General features: G+C 37.5%; 3 long non-coding RNA genes across 4 annotated transcripts in view; all 3 read left to right on the top strand.

The window, feature by feature from the left end:
- The window catches only part of LOC132029456 (uncharacterized), a 90488-nt gene extending 85437 nt beyond the window's left edge, over positions 1-5051 (top strand). The window contains exons 1-2 of one of the 2 annotated variants that reach the window (XR_009407821.1): positions 3451-3519; positions 4636-5051. This is a non-coding gene — a long non-coding RNA (uncharacterized LOC132029456). Of the gene's footprint in view, positions 1-3450; positions 3520-4635 lie in introns of those variants that run through there. The other variant, XR_009407820.1, reaches the window with a different exon arrangement.
- Positions 1805-2546, top strand: LOC132029455 (uncharacterized). Its single transcript, XR_009407818.1, has 2 exons — positions 1805-2273; positions 2340-2546. It is a non-coding gene; the product is annotated as an uncharacterized LOC132029455 (long non-coding RNA).
- A 3911-nt stretch (positions 5052-8962) lies between the features above and the next one.
- LOC132029454 (uncharacterized) lies at positions 8963-9704 on the top strand. The gene is made up of 2 exons (XR_009407817.1): positions 8963-9431; positions 9498-9704. It is a non-coding gene; the product is annotated as an uncharacterized LOC132029454 (long non-coding RNA).
- The last annotated feature ends 5466 nt before the right edge of the window (positions 9705-15170 follow it).

The raw sequence follows: 15170 nt of genomic DNA, 5'->3' as shown, positions 1-15170 counted from the left end.
TTAGACAACCGAATCCTGTTGAGAGTTTTGTCAAGATCGAACTTAGCCCTTTCTAAGTCGTTCTTGAGCTGCTCATTCTTTTTAGTTTCAGCAGTGAGGTTCAGCTTAAATTTCTTCCGCTCCTCTTCATGCTCTAAGATGGTCTTGCTTACTTCTCCTCTTCTTTTGAAGGAGATTTCCTCATCTTTTCTCACTTGACCTTCCAATAAGATATTTTGTTCGTTTGTCTCATGACCTTGATTCTTCATATCTTTAGCTAACACACACAAGTCCTCCCTGTCCAATTTTATTTCATCAAGAGTAAGATTTAACTCCTGTGTCTCTGTGATTAGGGCGTGATATGCATCAACCAGCACACCTGATAGTGATATGAGTTTCTTTTGAGAGTAAATTTTCAAGTTTTTCTTTATATCGAAGAAATTTACCTCTTTGTTCTCATCATCCGTGTCAGATTCAGCCATGAGTGCAAGGTCTGACTTATGCTTAGTTGTTCCATCATCAATCACCATCATGGACGATTCCCCTTTGTCATTTTCACTCTCAGACTCACTTGAGGAGTCTTCCCAGGCTGCAAGTGCTTGCTTTACGATCTCATCAGCGGCCTCTTTTCTTCTGAAACTCCTGTCGGGGACTTGGTTCCTCTTTGCGATCTCGTCATAATCGTGACCTTGTTTTGAGGATTTATCTTTCATGAAATGATTAGGTTTCCCACATATATGACAGCAGTAGTCATTTCCTTTGACGTTTCTGCTGGAGCCTCCAGTTCTGGGAAAACCCCCACTTCTCTTGATCATTTTGTGAAATCTTTGCGTGAGATAGGCCATTTCTGACTCGTCATCACTTGAGTCTCCTCTTGTAATTTTGAGAACTAGGCTCTTTTCCTTCTTCACCTTATTCTTTTCTGCCTTTGTCATGATCATCTTTATTTCATGAGTCTTAAGGTTCCCAATAAGCTCATCGACAGTCAATTTGCTGAGATCCTTGGCCTTAGAGATAGCATTTACCTTGCTATCCCAGGAGTCGGGTAATACATCGAGCAATTTTCTTACCAGCTTGGTGGTTATGATACGATCCTGCTTGTGGAAGACACAGATTCAAACAACAACTACACGAAATTAAATATAACGAAGAAATCAAGGGATGAGAAGTGAAGAATTGGAGATGAGATGAGAAAGGATAGGAGCAAGACCCAATTAGTAAAGGAATTATAGGCAAATCTAGGTATATTAAACCCAAATCCTCATAATCGATTCCTACTAATGAACCTATACTATTTGAATTCAACTAAGAGTTAATCAAATGAATCCACAAATGGGCAATTCTAATATGAAATGAATGGAAAAGGGTTTCTGTTACACTCCATAATAATCTGTGCTACTTGAATTAAGACGAGAAAGAATGAGTTAAGAAGGTTCAAGGAAAGTTAATCGAGTAGTAAGAATATCGTTGCCTTAAGTATCCCGAGGTGACATGGTAACCTAAAGGATTTGAAATAGCGTTATGAGTATGTATATGAGGTAATGTGAGTGACCTTTTAAAGTATTTGAGATTATTAGTAATGATATAGAAGATGGACAAAAGATATGAATATATTTTTGCGATTGGAGTTTTGTCGAAGCTTCGTAAGTTCTCTAGTTACGTTTAAGGTTATTGTGATTCTCCGGACCCTTCGAGATGTGTATGGATTGTTATGTATGTATATGATTATGTATATGAATGTATAAGAGGTTACATGAGGGTTGGAAAAGGATTATAAGTTAAACGAATCTGAACGAAATGAATCGGAACAACTTCAGAAAAAAATCTCGGACCAGATTTTTAGCCCATATTGTTGGAGGCATACCTCCTAGTATATGAGGAGTTTTAAGGTGTTTCAAAAGCCTAAAATGAAGTTCATCGAGTCTAGTTTTCAACGCAACAAACCGCTCGTCAAAATGATATCGGAATAAGGAGATATGGACGATGCAAGTTGGGCTGGCGGGGCAGAAACTGGAGACCCGATCCAAACACTCATATTTCGGCCCATGAGGCCCATTAAACTTAATATATAAGTCACCACTTCTCCCTATATCACCTAACACGACCAAAAACAGATCCAAGGACCCTTATTTTCTCTCCTAAACCCCCTTTCTAATTGAGCCATCATATAAGCTAAATCCTAGACCCTTGACATGATATTAGTTAAAGAGAAGTTGTAGCCTAAGTTTTCTTTGTGTTGTTAAGCAAGCAGCTGGAAAGAGGAACAATATTCTTGAAGATTCTGATTGTTAAAGGTAATTTCAACCTCCTACTCATGTTATTAATTTGTATTAGAGGTTTAATATGGTGTATACGTGAAGGAAACGTTGATATGCAAGCTAGAGAGAGAGAAAGCATAAGCCATGGCATTCGGCCATGGCTAGAAAAATTGGAGCTCAAATTTGTTGATCTAAAAATCAGATTTTCTAGTTATTTCATCCCTTATGAAGGTGATAATAACATGGAGAAGTCATTTGGAGCAACAAGAACAAGTATTAGTTCATTTCACAAATTCTAGCTAAGTGGAAGAGCCAACTTGCTAAGGTAAGAGTTGATTATTTTTCTATATGTCTTAGGACGAATTTGCTTGTGTTGTGGATGGTTTGAACATGTTATGGTGAGCATAAATGAAAGAAAATCATGAAATTATGTATCTTGATGTTGAAACATGAATTGTACGAATGTTGGAATGTTGTTGAAATGTTGTAAAAGCCGTAGGGGCTGTTTTATTCAAAAATGGTGGACTGATTTGAATCAATAGTTTGGTTGTTGATATCATGAATTATGTGATGAGAATGAAGGAATGTAATAGTTAGAGTTGGAGTTAAATTGGTTGTGGGTTGTTGTGAGAATTAGTGTGGTAATAATGTAGCTTACTTGCATATAAATAGATGATGAAATTTTCGTGTAACTGCTGTAGTACTTCACTGAAATTTGCTGGAAATATTGCTTGAAATAATGTATAAGAAGTGTATGTGGGCTGCTTGGTGTATTGTAGGTGTTCGATAGAATTTCGGGCATCCTTATGTTGTAGTTTGGGGCTGTTTTCGGGAAAATTGGAGCGATTGTTGGATTGTCGGAAATATTGTGCAACTTGTTTGAAATGTCCTTGAATATTGTTGGTATGAGTTCGGGTTTGTATTTGAATGTATAAGCGGTAATGTGGCTTAAATGTAAGCCGTCGAATTGAATATTATGAATGTTGTAGAATGATGTAAAAGAGAGTTATTAATGTTATATTGCCTTTCGGATTGGTTATTGATGTTGCTAGGTTGGTTGTTGTTGTTGATGTTGATTTGCCGAGTTAAATTCTCGGGGTTGACCTGTTTACAAGGGAAATCTTTTGCCCAAATTTCGTAGAATTTAGTGCTAATTTGGAATTAATTGCCTAAATACCTATAGCTAATGTTCGGCATATTATGACGTATTTGTAGACCTTGAGAAGCCCGAGGCGTAGGTTGGGATTAGCTTGAATTTGGGCTAGCTTGGAGTGCGTACGAGGTATGTAAAGCCTATCGTTCCTTCTTTTTGGCATGATCCGTTTTGGAAGAAAGAAAATGTATAAGTATGCTTAAAAAAAAAAAAAAAAGGGGATCCTATTATTGGAGCCACTAGGATGGCTAACATCTTTGACCCCATAAGCTATTCCATATGGTGGGTACATATTTTATGATGTTTAAATATTCTATTTGTTATGTTCTAGATGTTGTTCGAAAGAAAACGAGAAGACTAAAGCCTTTGATGAATATTTCGATATGAAAATATGGTTTTAAAGTCCCCTTTTGATCTGATCCATAATGTCATCCACATGTTTATTAGTATGAATATGTGATCCACAATGATGTCCGAAAAAAATATTTGATATGGCCAAAGTTTGGATATGTATATTTTGGATATGTGCGTATGATTCTAAAGCTCCCTTTGAAGTGCTCCATAATGTTATTTGAAATCTTCTTAATATAAATGGTACTCGAACTTCTAAATACGACTTATGAAATATTTTCAGAAGATTCCGTACTTCGAAAGTTTGTAACTCTTTTATACTAATTCCAATTGACCCGAATTTTATTTTGAGCCTTCAGATGTCTGTAAAAATATTTGGCTATTGAGTTTGAAAGAAATTTATTTATTTATTTATTTATTTATATGCATATGGTTTCCGCACTACTCTGCTCGTGCCTACTATTATGATATCGTTCGCCGGATCCCGGGCCGGTTCTGTTATCGTGCGCACTTTGATATACTCCGGTGTTATGCTGTGTTTATGGTTCACCGAGCCACTCGCTAGAGGGCCGGGTTCCACTTATATTTGGCGTTATGCTGTGTATGGCGTTATCTTTGTGTTGTGAGGTGTGACGGGGATATGGAGATTTGAAACCTTCGGTGTTATCTTGTGTTATGGCGCCATCGACGGGCGGGCGACCATATTTTCTGTGGCCCATGCATGACTTATATATTTCGTAAGTAAATATTTTGATATTTTGGACTTGCACTTGTTTTCTGTACTTCTGTTTCGTTTATGGCTCAGGTTTGTTTTCTGTATCTTCTGCTTTGCATACTCAGTACATATTTCGTACTGACCCCCTTTCTTCGGGGGGCTGCGTTCCATGCCCGCAGGTACAGACGCACAGCCTGGTGATCCACCTGTTTAGGACACCCCCTTCTGCTATTCGGAGTGCTCCTCTCATTCCGGAGCTTATATTTTTGGTATATATTTGTTAGTGCATTTGTATATATTCGTTCATGGGTACGGCGGGGCCCTGTCCCGTCATATGATTCTGTCTGTCTGTTACCTTTCTTTTAGAGCTGTGGACATGTTTGTGGGTTAGGGTCTTTCTGTACGGATGCGTGTGTATATGTTGTGTTTGGGCGATCCCATTCGTCGCGGCGGCCGGTCCGCATATGTTTACATGTTGCTTTGTTGGCCCTGTGTGGCCTTTGTTGGTATTTTCTGTGCGCAGGGTTATTTTGGATAGTCTGTAAAACAAAGGAAACTCTGCCGAAATTTTTCTGGAAAGTATCTAAATTTGAAATATAGCCTTGTCGGCCTTCGTAATTCATTTAAACGCTATATACTTGAATGCGTTTGATATGATTTGAGATAGCATTTGATAGATATGTTTGGGTGCCCAGATCGGGCACTAGTCACGGCCTACGGGGTTGGGTCGTGATTTGACAGAAGTGGTATCAGAGCAGTTCGTCCTCGGAATGTCTACAGACCGTGTCTAGTAGAGTCTTGTTTATCGGTGTGTTGTGCACCACATCTATAAACAGGAAGCTACAGGACATTTAGGATGTTACCTTTCTTTCATATCTGAGATCGTGCAATAGAGCCCAGCCATAGGTAATGGAATTCAGTTTACTAACCCTTGATTTCAGCTGAAGAACGGCATCGACAGAAGAAAGTGACTGATAATATTGGAAGCTACATGGAAGATACACGAGAAAATGGTAAGCGTTATATTAATTGTGGTGTGAAAGATGTATGTCGGGTAAGGTATTTGAAGTACGATTGAAATATAGAGTTGAAGATTGAAACGGAAAGTAAACGGAAAGTGTAACGTATATTTTGTATATTTTGTGCAATTTGAGTTGGACATGTGAGGTAAGTCTCGACATCCTTATACTTTTACTTGAAATTGTTAGCCCCGTATGGCTATGATATGATATGATATATACGTATATATGTTGGCCCCTTGAATTTGAGGCATTGTTGGTATTTCCTTCGTGCAGTTTTTGGAATAGTAAGAAGCACAGAGGAATCTCTGCCCAAATTTTTCCAGAAATATAAAAAGGAGAATGGGATGTAAGTTCTTAATATGTCTTAAAAGTCAATACCGATAGGGTAAATTATTACGTTGGATTGAAGCTTAAGAGATATCCTCTATGTCATTCGTAAGCAAAGATCATCCTTATTGGGAAATTTTATTTCGAGAAAGCATATATGAGTGCTTATAAAGCGACTTCGCAATTCATTTAAACGGATCGAATACGTTCCAACCACATTTTGCTTTAGAAAAAGCCTATGTTGAAGGGCAAAAATGTCCGACGGTTAAGTTTCACCTTATTGGAAGAATACAAAGCGTGTGACAAGCAGTTGGGAATTTAAATGATTCGCTCATGACTCAAAAAAAAAATATGGGGATAAACTATGTGAATTAAGTACTAAGAAGTTATGTGGTGCTTGTCGGACTCTAGCTTTCTTCTGCTGGTAGTTGGAGAATACCTTATAGTAACATTTTATCAGTTCTCATTGACTACTTGGAGAAGGAATTTGTGGAATAAAAACTTAAACTTGTGGGCTGTTGAGGATCATATATTTTATGTGTTGTTGGTGAAGTACTAAAGATGATCTAGGAAAAGACGAGCAACAAGACAGAACAAATATCAGAAATACTGGTGTGATAAGAATAAAAAGAGATAAACGAACATGATTTGAAAATGAGAAAGGGCTCACATAGAAGTTGTGTTTTCGAGGGATATGGGAACAACATGAGATTCCTCGTGCACGAAATAAAAGATGGACATAGGCTTGGAGAAACGAAGGAAATACTAAAGGAAGTATCCAAGACGGATGTAATCAATTGAGTATGAATATAGAATAAAAAGGGGAAACATATAGTTATGGACTTAAAAATGTAGTGCGACGAAATGATAATAAGACAATACCTCTATTAAGACAATTCGACATGATTTTGGATAAGTTAGAAGTTAGCATTTGATATACAATAAGAGAGAAAGAGTATGAGGCATAAAAGTGTACTGCGTATATGCGACTTCACCTCAGGAATAGTGAAATCTTTAAAGGACAAGGATTGTGGATTTGCGAAACAGCTGATGCATTGTGAATTTATTAGAAGAAACAGACGATATTCGTTGGGATAAAGATAGTATTATAAGAAAGATTGGGACACTTATAATTAGAATATAAGTGCTACCTAACGGAGAATTTGAAACGACTATAAGCACTAGCTAATTGCGGCCGGAATAAAGGGAATGTGGCTTCGAATAAATTGCTACATTAATTACATTCCTTGAGTACTAACCATCAGATAAGATTTTGTATTATGTAATCGAGAGTTCTCATCACCTCGTGATTTTGTTAAGATCCCGTACGAAGATAATCAAGTTATAGATTATAAAGAAAAGACATGGATATGGTATAAGTACAACCCCAAAGGGGGGAAGCTGGTGAAAGTAGAGTAAGTATAAATGGGAACAATTGACACTGCAACATGTTTAATGTGTATTCTTAAACTTTAAGTGAGATCCCTTGCAAAAATAAGTTAGTGAGATTTGAAGGCCAGCAATAAGCGGATAGAAGTCAAGATGGTATTGGAGACAGTGCTGAGAATTATTGGTAGGGGTCTTGGATAGTATGACATCAGAAAGTGGATGCTTGTAAAAAGAAAGAATACGACAAGAGAATGGTAACGAGTAACTTAAAGATATTATAAAGGATAGCAAGGCTATACTGGATTAGAGGTTAAGATGTTGCAACGAAGTTATTGGCTAATAATATTATGACATATAAGTAGCAATGGAAAAAGGATAGGAAATATCTCCTATAGCAGGGTATGAGAAAACCTAATGGTGAATGGAGTAAGGGAAAGGAGTATGGCGAAATAGACAGCGAGTGAGTGATAATACAATAAGAATGAACCAGGAAAAGAAGGACTATGACTACGATTAAATACCTTTATACAAATTGTACAAGAATAGTTATGCAACCTACGAATATTTGTATGCTGAGGATGAGACCAAGTAAGTATTGATAAGATGGGTAAGAAGTCAGTAACAACAATGTGGTTGTGATATTATGGATACATCAAAGAAAGATATAAGGCTGGTTTGAAGCACAACTACAGAGGTATAATTAGTATTGAGGGCAAAAGCCGTGGTTGAGCCTTGATATCAATTGAAAGATATAAGAGAGGAGTATAGGGTCTACATAAAGACTAGCATGGCGATGCTAAGGTATTTTTCCAGGCTAATTTGAGCACCTACATATACTCGTGTAAAGATTGCAATAGGATGCGTGATAGGAGACCGAGAGCAAATCTGAGTAAAGGGGCGATAGAAGAGTTTGAGTCAAGAATAGAGAAGTGACATAAGATGATATGCCTAAAGTGTTATAAGTGGGATTAAAGGAAATTGCAAAATGGTTTAAGCAAGATGATCAGAACGAGCTAGTTACTAGAAGACAGTGAATTTAAAGAGAACGAGCAAGAAGAACTCGACTTAAGCTTCAAGTATAGATGGATATGGTAAGTTGCAGTCGATTGCGAGGTAGCTAAATCGTGTCTACTACATTTGGAAGTTCAATATTATTAGATATCAGGGGGAGAATGGGATTACGCTCAGTAAGGAAAGGCATAGCATGATAGATGAGTTCGAGTTACAATTGACTCGTTTTAAGATCACCATAATCAGTGTGCTTATACAGTACTAATTTAACATTCGAGGACGAATGTTCCTAAGGGGGAAGGATGTTACACTCCATAATAATCTGTGCTACTTGAATTAAGACGAGAAAGAATGAGTTAAGAAGGTTCAAGGAAAGTTAATCGAGTAGTAAGAATATCGTTGCCTTAAGTATCCCGAGGTGACATGGTAACCTAAAGGATTTGAAATAGCGTTATGAGTATGTATATGAGGTAATGTGAGTGACCTTTTAAAGTATTTGAGATTATTAGTAATGATATAGAAGATGGACAAAAGATATGAATATATTTTTGCGATTGGAGTTTTGTCGAAGCTTCGTAAGTTCTCTAGTTACGTTTAAGGTTATTGTGATTCTCCGGACCCTTCGAGATGTGTATGGATTGTTATGTATGTATATGATTATGTATATGAATGTATAAGAGGTTACATGAGGGTTGGAAAAGGATTATAAGTTAAACGAATCTGAACGAAATGAATCGGAACAACTTCAGAAAAAAATCTCGGACCAGATTTTTAGCCCATATTGTTGGAGGCATACCTCCTAGTATATGAGGAGTTTTAAGGTGTTTCAAAAGCCTAAAATGAAGTTCATCGAGTCTAGTTTTCAACGCAACAAACCGCTCGTCAAAATGATATCGGAATAAGGAGATATGGACGATGCAAGTTGGGCTGGCGGGGCAGAAACTGGAGACCCGATCCAAACACTCATATTTCGGCCCATGAGGCCCATTAAACTTAATATATAAGTCACCACTTCTCCCTATATCACCTAACACGACCAAAAACAGATCCAAGGACCCTTATTTTCTCTCCTAAACCCCCTTTCTAATTGAGCCATCATATAAGCTAAATCCTAGACCCTTGACATGATATTAGTTAAAGAGAAGTTGTAGCCTAAGTTTTCTTTGTGTTGTTAAGCAAGCAGCTGGAAAGAGGAACAATATTCTTGAAGATTCTGATTGTTAAAGGTAATTTCAACCTCCTACTCATGTTATTAATTTGTATTAGAGGTTTAATATGGTGTATACGTGAAGGAAACGTTGATATGCAAGCTAGAGAGAGAGAAAGCATAAGCCATGGCATTCGGCCATGGCTAGAAAAATTGGAGCTCAAATTTGTTGATCTAAAAATCAGATTTTCTAGTTATTTCATCCCTTATGAAGGTGATAATAACATGGAGAAGTCATTTGGAGCAACAAGAACAAGTATTAGTTCATTTCACAAATTCTAGCTAAGTGGAAGAGCCAACTTGCTAAGGTAAGAGTTGATTATTTTTCTATATGTCTTAGGACGAATTTGCTTGTGTTGTGGATGGTTTGAACATGTTATGGTGAGCATAAATGAAAGAAAATCATGAAATTATGTATCTTGATGTTGAAACATGAATTGTACGAATGTTGGAATGTTGTTGAAATGTTGTAAAAGCCGTAGGGGCTGTTTTATTCAAAAATGGTGGACTGATTTGAATCAATAGTTTGGTTGTTGATATCATGGATTATGTGATGAGAATGAAGGAATGTAATAGTTAGAGTTGGAGTTAAATTGGTTGTGGGTTGTTGTGAGAATTAGTGTGGTAATAATGTAGCTTACTTGCATATAAATAGATGATGAAATTTTCGTGTAACTGCTGTAGTACTTCACTGAAATTTGCTGGAAATATTGCTTGAAATAATGTATAAGAAGTGTATGTGGGCTGCTTGGTGTATTGTAGGTGTTCGATAGAATTTCGGGCATCCTTATGTTGTAGTTTGGGGGCTGTTTTCGGGAAAATTGGAGCGATTGTTGGATTGTCGGAAATATTGTGCAACTTGTTTGAAATGTCCTTGAATATTGTTGGTATGAGTTCGGGTTTGTATTTGAATGTATAAGCGGTAATGTGGCTTAAATGTAAGCCGTCGAATTGAATATTATGAATGTTGTAGAATGATGTAAAAGAGAGTTATTAATGTTATATTGCCTTTCGGATTGGTTATTGATGTTGCTAGGTTGGTTGTTGTTGTTGATGTTGATTTGGCCGAGTTAAATTCTCGGGGTTGACCTGTTTACAAGGGAAATGCTGCCCAAATTTCTGTAGAATTTAGTGCTAATTTGGAATTAATTGCCTAAATACCTATAGCTAATGTTCGGCATATTATGACGTATTTGTAGACCTTGAGAAGCCCGAGGCGTAGGTTGGGATTAGCTTGAATTTGGGCTAGCTTGGAGTGCGTACGAGGTATGTAAAGCCTATCGTTCCTTCTTTTTGGCATGATCCGTTTTGGAAGAAAGAAAATGTATAAGTATGCTTAAAAAAAAAAAAAAAGGGGATCCTATTATTGGAGCCACTAGGATGGCTAACATCTTTGACCCCCATAAGCTATTCCATATGGTGGGTACATATTTTATGATGTTTAAATATTCTATTTGTTATGTTCTAGATGTTGTTCGAAAGAAAACGAGAAGACTAAAGCCTTTGATGAATATTTCGATATGAAAATATGGTTTTAAAGTCCCCTTTTGATCGATCCATAATGTTATCCACATGTTTATTAGTATGAATATGTGATCCACAATGATGTCCGAAAAAAATATTTGATATGGCCAAAGTTTGGATATGTATATTTTGGATATGTGCGTATGATTCTAAAGCTCCCTTTGAAGTGCTCCATAATGTTATTTGAAATCTTCTTAATATAAATGGTACTCGAACTTCTAAATACGACTTATGAAATATTTTCGGAAGATTCCGTACTTCGAAAGTTTGTAACTCTTTTATACTAATTCCAATTGACCCGAATTTTATTTTGAGCCTTGATGTCCGTAAAAATATTTGGCTATTGAGTTTGAAAGAAATTTATTTATTTATTTATTTATTTATATGCATATGGTTTCCGCACTACTCGCTCGTGCCTACTATTATGATATCGTTCGCCGGATCCGGGCCGGTTCGTTATCGTGCGCACTTTGATATACTCCGGTGTTATCTTGTGTTTATGGTTCACCGAGCCACTCGCTAGAGGGCCGGGTTCCACTTATATTTGGCGTTATCTTGTGTATGGCGTTATCTTTGTGTTGTGAGGTGTGACGGGGATATGGAGATTTGAAACCTTCGGTGTTATCTTGTGTTATGGCGCCATCGACGGGCGGGCGACCATATTTTACGTGGCCCATGCATGACTTATATATTTCGTAAGTAAATATTTTGATATTTTGGACTTGCACTTGTTTTACGTACTTTGTTTCGTTTATGGCTCGGGTTTGTTTTACGTATCTTACGCTTTGCATACTCGGTACATATTTCGTCCGACCCCCTTTCTTCGGGGGGCCGCGTTCCATGCCCCGGTACGGACGCACGGCTGGTGATCCACCCGTTTAGGACACCCCTTCTCGCTATTCGGAGTGCTCCTCTCATTCCGGAGCTTATATTTTTGGTATATATTTGTTAGTGCATTTGTATATATTCGTTCATGGGTACGGCGGGGCCCTGTCCCGTCATATGATTCTGTCTGTCTGTTTAGAGGTCTGTGGACATGTTTGTGGGTTAGGGTCTTTACGTACGGATGCGTGTGTATATGTTGTGTTTGGGCGATCCCATTCGTCGCGGCGGCCGGTCCGCATATGTTTACATGTTGCTTTGTTGGCCTTTGTTGGTATTTTTACGTGCGCGGGGTTATTTTGGATGGCCTTTGTTGGTATTTTATACGCTATATACTTGAATGCGTTTGATATGATTTGAGATAGCATTTTATTTTGGATAGTCACGTAAAACAAAAGGAAACATGATTAACTATCGCTAATCAAATTTTAAACTACCAAACAAGCTATCAAAGTATCTAAATTTGAAATATAGCCTTATTTATACTACTATGCTAAAGAAGCTATATACTTGAATGCGTTTGATATGATTTGAGATAGCATTTGATAGATATGTTTGTCATGTGTGCCTCTTACGATATAACCAAACATCAAATGGATCTAAAAAGAATATGTATCCAAATAATGCCAAAGACACTTGGCTATTCAAGATAATGGGATAAATGCCAAAGACACTTGGGTAAATGGGATAAAGGGGTAAATCAAAGGAGCCAACGCATTTAGAAACACAAACATACAAGCTCTCATTGGCCCTAGCAATCAGGAAGTACATATCTACCTTTAAGTCAAGAAACAAGTGACATCCCTCATGGCTAAGTGTAATTTCACAAACAAGTTCAACCCAAGTCAAGGGTCTAATCATCACACTAGCCCACCTCAAGAAAGGAATTACTCCTAAGTCAACACTAGGGTCAAACACAAAGGTGTCACCTATACTATTTTGCTCACATCTCACATGCAAGCTCGAAATGGAAACAAGTAATAACACTAGGAAAGAATCACATGAATGACTAGAAGTGTTACTACTATAATCATCACATAAAGAAGTTACCTCCATAGCTTTAGAAAGCCTAAGAATAAGCATGAACCACGAATGCATACCGTCCTTGAAGGAAGTACAAGATGTGACTTTATACCAAAGTGTAGTCCAATGAGGTCTTCTCAAATGGTCTTCATCTTCAAGACTCCTCTTTTGATAAAACTTCATAAACAAGTTAGTCAAATAAAAAAGATTATCAAGAGAGAGGGTTTTACATTTAGGCTCTTTGAACCTATGCTAAGCTTTGAGTAGCATCTCCTCACCCTTAAGGTTAGAAGATCTTGCATAGTCCTTCCAAGAAGTGTACTCTTTTCCTTTCAAATTTCCCCCCTTCTTTAAAGAGAACTCATCACTTTCAGAAGCCTTTTCAAAATTCGACGTTGGTCCATCAAGTGGGTCACAAACCCTCAAGAAAGACTCCTTGTCATTGGGGATGGTGTCAAGAACTTCACCCACCCTATGCTTGTCATCAAGATTAGGCTCATAATCATACCATAGTGGGTTACAAAATGCATTATAGCCTCCAAAAGAAACTAAATGCTCAACATTACCATACATCCCACTAGGTATATCATTTCCACAAGTCATGTTAACATCAAATAAGATATTATCTTTAAAGGAAAAAGATTCTGAACAATGAAGAGTCAAAACATGCAATCTCATTCTCAAAAAGACAAGTGTCATCTTTCAAAGCATTTTCATTCACTAAATTAAGGTTTATTAAGCACATCACAAGGTTCCTCAATTAGTGGATTATCATGGCAAACAAATTGATCAATACAAGTATCCACACTAGTTGAATGCAAATTGATCTTGCTACAAGAATCAATTCGGTCATCGCTAGGATCAACTAGTGGGTGAGCTATCATATCACATGACAATGTACTAACATGCAAATCACAAGGGTCAACACTAGGTGGACACAAATTGATCTCACAAGAAGAATCAATTTGGTCATCAATAGGATCAACTAGTGTTGGATCACCCATATCAACAACATTGTCAACAACCTTTAAAGAACTAAGCTCATCACATGGTAAAGAATCATCAAGCTCACATAAATACAAGCTTTCACTCACACCCAATTCAACAACATGATCATTCACATCATTTGGAGTGTTAAGTTTAGCTATTTTACCTTGAGGTTCACACAAAGTATCTTTTTTACTGTGGTTTTCAACTTTGGAGCCCATTTGCTCCTTCGGGAAGCCTTCAACTACCTCATGAACTTTCAAAGTTTGAGGTTCATCATTCGGTTTGCTTCCAAGAATACCTGCACCATCATTAAGACAACTAGAGAAGAAAGAAAAGTTACAAGAGTTAGAATGGGGTTGTGACAACTCCCTCACATCACTCCTCACAATCTCTCATTTTTCTACTCTAGAGTTGTCACTGTTCACTCCCTTACTCCTCTCAATCTTTTCTCTCTCAATTTCATGGGAGTTGGGACAAGTGCCAAGTACTTCTTTAGAAGGGTTAGGGAAACCCTCCACTTCAATCTTCCCTTTCGCTTCACAAGGATTGGATTTCTTCTCCTTCATTTGTTATACCGTGCGTAAGCGTTCCATCATTAGGTGAAGCTCTTCTAAATTCTTCTCCCATGTTGATTGACCGGGACCACTCACCATAGGACATGGTTCACTTGTGCTTGCTTGTTCTTTAGGGAGTATGGGTGGAAAGAGAAGTATCCATACTTGTTCACTACATACTTGTACCATTCTTGCCCATATGAAACCTTATGTTCTTGGAACCAAGGATTTCCCAAACACAATTGACAATTGTCTAGGGGAAGCACATCACACCAAATTTCTTCTTGGTATTTTCCATGGGCAAAGAACACCTTCGCGCTCCTATCAACCAAGTACCCTCTTTGATCATAGTAAGGGTCTTGTTTCATCACACATTCTATACCCAATTCTTCAACTGCTTGAGGGGCAAGGTAGTTGCCATAACTACCATCATCAAACACAAGGACATACCCTGCACTAATAAGTAGATTCACCTTTGTCTCAAGAATTCGCATGTTCGGGTCGTTTCTTACTTAAGACCTTGCATTTCTTCTACTTCCATCACTAATCAATACTTTCCTCTTACTTTTCACATCATAACCATATTGAGAACATGGCACATTCGTATTAGGATAAGAAGTATGATTCAATGTATTTCTTGAAATATGGCATGCATACTCTTTACTCTTTCTAGGATGACTCCTACTTGGTTCAACCCACACATTTATACCACTCTCCTTAGGATAGGAAGAATCACAATACGATGCACATGCATATCTATTAGAAGGCTCTTCACAAATATCATG

This window comes from Lycium ferocissimum, chromosome 9 (genome assembly GCF_029784015.1).
Source record: "Lycium ferocissimum isolate CSIRO_LF1 chromosome 9, AGI_CSIRO_Lferr_CH_V1, whole genome shotgun sequence".
Taxonomy (NCBI): Eukaryota; Viridiplantae; Streptophyta; class Magnoliopsida; order Solanales; family Solanaceae; genus Lycium; species Lycium ferocissimum.
Note: the sequence above shows the minus strand (reverse complement) of the source record. Positions and strands in the feature narration are given on the sequence as shown.